The sequence below is a fragment of the Triticum dicoccoides genome, chromosome 3A, assembly GCF_002162155.2.
Source record: "Triticum dicoccoides isolate Atlit2015 ecotype Zavitan chromosome 3A, WEW_v2.0, whole genome shotgun sequence".
NCBI lineage: Eukaryota > Viridiplantae > Streptophyta > Magnoliopsida > Poales > Poaceae > Triticum > Triticum dicoccoides.
Genome location: NC_041384.1, coordinates 138035012 through 138042356, shown reverse-complemented (window position 1 = coordinate 138042356; position 7345 = coordinate 138035012).

Here is a 7345-nt window from a genome sequence, read left to right as displayed (position 1 = left end):
TGTACTAACCCATGGTCTACGTGAGAGTTCTTTGTGGGGTTAGGTATGTTTCCATGGTCTTGCGTCAAGAGGAAGATCACATACAACCCATGAAGGATGACATCAAGTGGTGATCGTCATCAAGTTTGCAGTGTGCAAGTTCAAGTGGAGCAACTCGAAGAGTGGCTCACCCATAATGGAGTATAGGGGAGCAATCAAGCTTGAAGCTTTCCGTCCATTGTGGTGTCAATGGAATTGTGAAGATGTGCCAAAGAGTGGCTCACCCATAGTGGAGTATGGGGGAGCAATCAACTAGTCTTCATCGAGCGAACACAATCAAGAAAGGTGGTCCAACTTGAGGAAGTCAAGATCATCATCATCTAGCTCAAGTGGACTATGTGCAAGGCAAAGGGTTGCCCTTGATAGGTTTTCTATTTTATCGGTCTCATAGTGGTAGTTGGGAGACCGGGCTGTAGGATCGATTGCCGTACTATCAAGGGGGGCTCTCTAGGGAGTAGCTTGATCGTATCATTCGTCGAAAGCTCAAACCATTGCATCCTTGCATCATCTTTTTTGGTTCTTGTTTGGTTCCATTTGTGTGTCTTAGAGCTTATGGCATCTTGATGACAAGCTTGAGTTCATCGAAAACGGAGTTTGCATGCATCTTCTATGATGTTTTCGGTGTTGGAGGTTTTACCGGTCTTATCCGAGGAAGAGTTCTCACCATTTTATCATGGTCATTTTCTCATTTTCTTCTTGTTGATATTTCTCTCAAGATTGTCTTAGCCCTTGTCGTTAGCTTTCCAACAAACTTGGTTTCGTTGAATTCGGAGCTCGTATGCGAAAGTTGTGGCTGTTTTGATATTACTTGTTTTACACAGAGAGGTTGTACCGCCCCGTGGAGAGGTTGTACCGCTTGACCGGTAGCGGTTGTACCGCTCCAGAATTGGTCCGGAGGTTGTACCCCTTGACCGATAGCGGTTGTACCGCTCCAGAATTGGTCCGGAGGTTGTACCGGTCATGTACCGCTCTACCACCGGACTGGTCTCTGTTGTAGTGCGGTTGTTGGGCGGTTGTGGGCCGGTTGTACCGCTTATTGTCTGTTACCGGTTGTACTGGTGCTCATAGAGGTTGTACCGCTCCTATGTTGTTCTGTACATAACGGGTAGATTCGTGGGGACCTATTTAAGGGGGTTTTCTTCCCCAATGGTTCTCTATCTCTTGAGCTCGTTTTTGCCCCCATTGTTGAGCTTCTTTGAGCTTGCTAACTCTCAATCCCTCCATGGATTCTTGCTAGTTTTTGAGGGAAAAGAGAGAGGAGATCTAGATCCACATTTCCACCAATCACTTTCTCCTCTATGTGAGGGGAACCCCTTGGATCTAGATCTTGGAGTTCTTGGTGTTCTCCTTCTTGTTCTTCCTCTCATTTTCCTCCCTAGCATTAGTTGCTCCGGTGGGATTTGAGAGAGAAGGACTTGGGCACTCCGTGTGCCCTTGGCATTGCATTCGGTGCATCGGTTTGAGTTCTCCACGGTGATACATGGAAGTGAAGTTTGAGAAGCTTATTACTCTTGGGTGTTTGGGCACCCTAGAGCTTGTTCCTCTTAGGTGCCTTGGCGCCCTAGACGGTTGGTGTTGTTCAGAGCTCAATCATTGTGGTGTAAAGCTCCGGGCAAGCGTCGGGGTCTCCAATTAGGTTATGGAGATCGCCTCGAGCAATTTGACGGGTACCGGTGACCGCCCCCAAGGGTTGCCAAAGTGTACGGGTTCGGTGACCGCCCCCAAGGGGTGGCATTTGTACGGGTTCGGTGACCGCCCTCAAGGGTCCCTTAGTGGAATCACGGCATCTTGTATTGTGCGAGGGCGTGAGGAGATTACTGTGGCCCTAGTGGCTTCTTGGGGAGCATTGTGCCTCCACGTCGCTCCAAACGGAGATTAGCATCCGCAATGGTGTGAACTTCGGGATACATCATCGTCTCCGTGTGCCTCGGTTATCTCTTACCCGAGCTCTTTACTTATGCACTTTACTTTGTGATAGACATATTGTTTCTTGTCATATATCTTGCTATCACATAGTTTCTTATCTTGATTAGCACAAGTTGTTGGTGCACATAGGTGAGACTAGTTGTTTTAGGTTTTGTGCTTGACAAATTAACCGCTAGGTTTATTCCGCATTTGTTCAAGCCGAAATCGTAATTATTTTAAAACGCCTATTCCCCCCCTCTAGGCGACATCCACAATCTTTCAATATGCATATAGGATCTGAACATATGATCTTCCACCAAATAAACCAACTAGCATCAACTACAAGGAGTAATTAACACTACTAGCAACCTACTAGCACCAATCCCGGACTTGGAGACAAGAATTGGATAGAAGAGATAAACTATGGTTTTGAGAGGAGATGGTGTTGATGAAGATGTTGATGGAGATTTCCCTCTGCCGATGAGAGGAGCGTTGGTGATGACGATGGCGATTGAGGGAGTCCTGGATTAGGGGGTGTTCGGATAGCCGGACTATACCTTTAGCCGGACTCCTAGACTATGAAGATACAAGATTGAAGACTTCGTCCCGTGTCCGGAAGGGACTTTCCTTGGCGTGGAAGGCAAGCTTGGCAATACGGATATTTAGATCTCCTACCATTGTAACTGACTCTATGTAACCCTAACCCTATCCGGTGTCTATATAAACCGGAGGGTTTTAGTCCGTAGGACAACATACACATCAACAATCATACCATAGGCTAGCTTCTAGGGTTTAGCCTCCTCGATCTCTTGGTAGATATACTCTTGTACTACCCATATCATCAATATTAATCAAGAAGGACGTAGGGTTTTACCTCCATCGAGAGGGCCTGAACCTGGGTAAAACTTTGTGTCCCTTGTCTCCTGTTACCATCCGGCCTAGACGCACAGTTCGGGACCCCCTACCCGAGATCCGCCGGTTTAGACACCGACATTGGTGCTTTCATTGAGAGTTCCTCTGTGTCGTCGCCATCAGGCTCGATGGCTCCTACGATCATCAATAGCGATACAGTCTAGGGTGAGACCTTCCTCCTCGGACAGATCTTCGTCTTCGGCGGCTTCGCACTGCGGGCTAATTCGCTTGGCCGTCTGGAGCAGATCGAAAGCTACGCCCCCGGCCGTCAGGTCAGATTTGGAAGTTTAAGCTACACGGCTGACATCCGCGGGGACTTGATCTTCGACGGATTCGAGCCACTGCCGAGCGCGCCGCACTGTCACGACGAGCATGATTTATCTCTGCCACCAAACAGTGCCCTGGAGGCCGCAGCCGCGTCAGCTCCGACCCTTAATTCGGAGCCAACTGCGCCGATCGAGGATGGGCGGTTGGATGCCACCTTGGGGGCTACGACCCCAACAGCGATTGAGCCGAACACCAGCCCCGTACTCTGCGAGACTCGTGACTCCAAGGAGCCGGACTCCTCTCCAGACTCCGAACCCTCCGCGCCCCTGCCGATCGAATCCGATTGGGCACCGATCATGCAGTTCACTGCCGCGAAAATCTTTCAGCACTCGCCTCTCGGCAATATCCTGAAGTCACTGAAGTCTCTCTCTTTATCAGGAGAGCCCTGGACGGACTACGGCCAGCAAGGTTGGGGTACGGACGATGAAGAAATTCAAAGCCCACCCACCACCCACTTTGTAGCCACTGTCGACGACTTAACCGACATGCTTCACTTCGACTCCGAAGACATCAATGGTATGGACGCCGATGAAGGAGATGATGAAGAACCAGCGCCTACTAGGCCCTGGAAAGCCACCTCGTCGTATGACATATACATGGTGGACATCCCAAAAGAGGGAGATGGCAATGGAACAGCGGAGGATGACCCCTCCAAGAAACAGCCTAAGCGTCGGCGTCAGTGGCGCCGCTCAAAATCCCGCCAAAACAAACACGGTGATTCCAGCACGGGAGATAATAATACTCCGAAAAGCACCGAAGAAAACCAGCCCTCATGAGAGAGCGGCAGACAGAGAGGTCGAGGCCGATAATTATATGCCTCCCTCCCAAGACGAGGCAAGCCTCGACGACGACGAATTCGTCGTGCCAGAGGATCCCGTCGAGCAAGAGCGTTTTCAACGCAGGCTTATGGCCACGGCAAGAAGCCTCAAGAAAAAACAGCAACAACTTAAAGCTGATCAAGATTTGCTAGTTGACAGATGGACTGACGTCCTTGCGGCCGAAGAGCATAAACTCGAACGCCCCTCCAAGAGCTACCCAAAGCGCAGGTTGCTACCACAATTAGAGGAAGAAGCACTTGATGCGGCCGACCAGCCACCTCGTGGCCACGACAGAGAGGCCTTTCGACCCTCCACTCAAGCCTCACCCCGTACCAAGGCACGGGAATATGCGCCGGACTTACGAGATATGTTGGAGGATAAGGCAAGGCAAACAAGATCGATCTACGAATCACGTGGGCGCCCCACGGCTCAAGACGGTAACCGTCACGCCGGCCACAAATTCGGCAGGGCCGAACACAGTAGACAAAGCTCATTGGAGCTACGTCATGATATCGCCAAGTACAGAGGCGCCGCACACCCACTCTGCTTTACAGACGAAATAATGGATCATCAAATCCCTGAGGGGTTCAAACCTGTAAACATCGAATCATATGATGGCACAACAGATCCTGTGGTATGGATCGAGGATTATCTCCTTCATATCCACATGGCCCGCGGCGATGATTTCCACGCCATCAAATACCTACCACTCAAGCTTAAAGGACCAGCTCGGCATTGGCTTAACAGCTTGCCAACAGGATCAATCAGTTGTTGGGAGGACCTGGAAGCCGCATTCCTCGACAATTTCCAGGGCACTTATGTGCGACCCCCAGAGGCCGATGACCTAAGTCACGTAATCCAGCAGCCAGAGGAATCGGCCAGGCAATTCTGGACACGGTTCCTAACAAAGAAAAATCAAATAGTCGATTGTCCGTACGCTGAGGCCCTAGAAGCCTTCAAGCACAATATCCGTGATGAGTGGCTGGCTCGGCACCTTGGACAGGAAAAGCCGAAATCTATGGCAGCACTCACGACACTCATGACCCACTTTTGCGCGGGAGAAGACAACTGGCTTTCTCGTAGCAACAATATGACCAAGAACCCTGGTAATTCGGACACCAGGGACAGTAGTGGCAAGTCGCGTCGCAACAAGCAGAAGCGCCGCATTAACGACGACAATGCAGAGGATACGGTAGTTAATGCCGGATTCAGAGGCTCTAAATCCGGTCAGCGGAAAAAGCCATTCAAAAGGAATCCTAGGGGCCCATCCAGTTTGGACCGAATACTCGACCGCTCGTGCCAGATACATGGCACCACCGAGAAGCCGGCCAATCACACCAACAGGGATTGTTGGGTGTTCAAGCAGGCAGGCAAGTTAAACACCGAAAATGAAGACAAGGGGCTGCATAGCAATGACGACGAGGAGCCCCGGTCGCCGAACAATAGTGGACAGAAGGATTTTCCCCCGCAAGTGCGGACGGTGAACATGATATACGCAACCCATGTCCCCAAAAGGGAGCGGAAGCGCGCGTTAAGGGACGTATACGTGGTAGAGCCAGTCGCCCCAAAGTTCAACCCATGGTCCTCCTGCCCGATCACCTTTGATCGAAGGGACCATCCCACTAGCATCCGTCATGGCGGATTCGCCGCATTGGTTATAGACCCAATTATTGACGGATTTCATCTCACTAGAGTCCTTATGGACGGCGGCAGCAGCCTGAACCTGCTTTACCAGGATACAGTGCGGAAAATGGGCATAGATCCGTCGAGGATTAAGCCCACCAAAACGACCTTTAAAGGCGTAATACCAGGTGTAGAGGCCAACTGTACAGGCTCAGTCACACTTGAAGTGGTCTTCGGATCTCCGGATAATTTCCGAAGCGAGGAGTTAATCTTCGACATAGTCCTGTTTCGCAGTGGTTATCACGCACTGCTCGGGCGAACCACATTTGCTAAGTTCAATGCGGTACCGCATTACGCATACCTTAAGCTCAAGATGCCAGGCTCTCGAGGAGTAATTACGGTCAATGGAAACACCGAACGCTCCCTCCGAACAGAGGAGCACACGGCGGCCCTTGCAGCAGAAGTACAAAGCAGCCTCTCCAGGCAGTTCTCCAGTCCGGCCACTAAACGACCGGACACCGTCAAGCGCGCCCGGAGCAACCTACAACAAGACCGCGTGGCACGATCCGAGAAGGCGTAGCAAGGCAGCCCCAACCCCAACCCTCGCAAAAAGGCGACGCTAGTACTTCGCGTACATAACTTTGCTCTAGAGATACCATGGGTATAGGGGAGGGGCACTATCACGGCACGCCCGAAACACAGCTTCAATCGCACCAGGGGCTGCCGATTTTTTAATCTTCTCTTACTTTTAGGATTCCACTCTTTGGAAGGCATGTTCGGTAGTTCAATTGCCGCACAAACAATGCAAGAACCAGGGAAGCAGACAAGCCACGCCGTATTACGGAACTCTCAGGTGGTCTCTATCACGAGCAGTATACGTGTTTCGCATATTATTCCGCAGGTTGCCCCTAGAGCGGACATGTTAACTAGTCCAACCTTCCACTTATCGCATTACTTGTATCATTCTGCCTTGATCGCACCCCTTTTTAATAAACAATGCATAGCTTTTATCTATTTTTGCATTACTCTTTCATTTATATGTTCCTTAACGACATGTTGCACCCGTACACTTTGGTACGGCCAAAATACGCCACGGGCTTCAGTACCCCTCAACATGGTGTGAGAAGTCCGAACACTTTAACAAGTGCGGCACCCCGAACTTATAGCATTATATGCATCGGCTCCGAATCATGTCTTGGGTCAATAGTTGGGTTTGCCCGGCTCCTATGTTTTGGTGCCTTACATTCCGCTATATCGGCTAAGGTAGCACTAGGAGAACCACTGCGATTGTGCCCCAATTGAGCTGGGTCGAGCACCTCAGTGGAGAAAGCTAAAACTCACCGTCATGATGAAGCGAGATCTGGTTGCTGTTCAAGAGGTTTTTTCGAGTCCTTAAAGACTTATGCCGCTTAGGGCGAGGAGCCGGCTCTGTCCGGCCAAGGCGTGGATAGTGCCCCGAACTCGGTCTTCCGAATACCAGGGGCTTCGCCGAAATTTAAAATTATAGAATTCTATGGCTAAGTGAGAGTGTTCACGCATTATAGTCTGATTGCCTTGTTCATTGGGCTGAGCGCCTCCCTCGAAGGACCCAAACATGGGAAAAGGAGCGCTCAGGTTTATCCCCGAACACCCCAGCACTAGCGGCACGGGGGCAGAAGCGACAACTCACCATCTCTCAGAATTGATAAACAGTCGCACAAAAGGTAATATTTTAAATTCAA